Here is a 1,161-nt window from a genome sequence, read left to right as displayed (position 1 = left end):
ATATAGGCAAAAAGAAAGTGGAGGGGATACAAAAATGACTGTAGGATATCGTGGCTTCATAGCAGAAACGGCCGTAAGGAAACTTTTACTCTTTTATGTATTACTGGTATATACGTGTGTAGCACACAGTTTTTGCATGTGTATCTATTCTTATAATACTTCCTTTTGTTTTGGAATAAATAGACATAATTGAATGTCTACCGGTTGATGTATGTCATTTTTGTAGCCACTCCATTTTTTTTTCGGTATAAATTAAGGGTAAATCACTTTTTACCCCCGCCAATATATGACACTCGATTGCGAGATTGCCACGATCAACGGGACAGCTTGCTCGTGAAATTAACGTACAAATGGCAACCACTCCACAGACACGTGTATCCCTAACGTAGTTCTTAGGGATATTCAGCGTGACACGCAGTGTGACAAGGACGGCCCTTTGAAATACAGGTACTACTCACTTTTGCCAGATGTGTGGACTGGAGCAACGTGAAATAAAGTGTCTTACTTAAGGACAAAACGCGGCCCTAACCCCTAAGCCAACACTTTCACATCTATTACACTGTACTACGCTATATATATATATATATATGTGCCCCTACCACAGTCATATTTAGTTTGCAGTAAACCATCCTCAGTTATTTTCCATCTGCCATATTGTTACAAGACATTACTACACGAGCATTATATTCGTGCTTCTCAATCTTGCAAATACCAGCTTCTCTCACTCCATATTCATTAGTGAGATATTTTTTGCTCTCTGATTTCTCATTTGTTTTTATTAATTAGAAGAGAAAATGTAAGCTGCATCCACATAATTTTTAAAACCATTTTAATTGTATTAAGCGTAACATTTCGTTCGTCAGTTTTTTTTGGTTTGTTTTGTTTTGTTTTGTTTTGTTTTGTAATCCTCACAGGGGGTCGTTAAGGGACCGGTATCCCACTGCTCCACTTCTCCGCCACCGGCCTATGAGAAAACACGGCTTTTCGCTAATGAGTAATATGGCGATTTAGCGCAAAATTAATTTTGTCGTTTCTCATTATTTATGAATAACAAGTTCAGCGGGATTAGCAGAAATCAGAAGAACTGTCGTCGTCATCATCATCACAACCGTCATCACAATCATCAATGTAATCACCACCACCACCACCACCACCATCACC

Source organism: Octopus bimaculoides, chromosome 10 (assembly GCF_001194135.2).
Source record: "Octopus bimaculoides isolate UCB-OBI-ISO-001 chromosome 10, ASM119413v2, whole genome shotgun sequence".
NCBI lineage: Eukaryota > Metazoa > Mollusca > Cephalopoda > Octopoda > Octopodidae > Octopus > Octopus bimaculoides.
The sequence above is the reverse complement of the archived record's forward strand: the minus strand, read 5'-3'. Positions refer to the sequence as shown.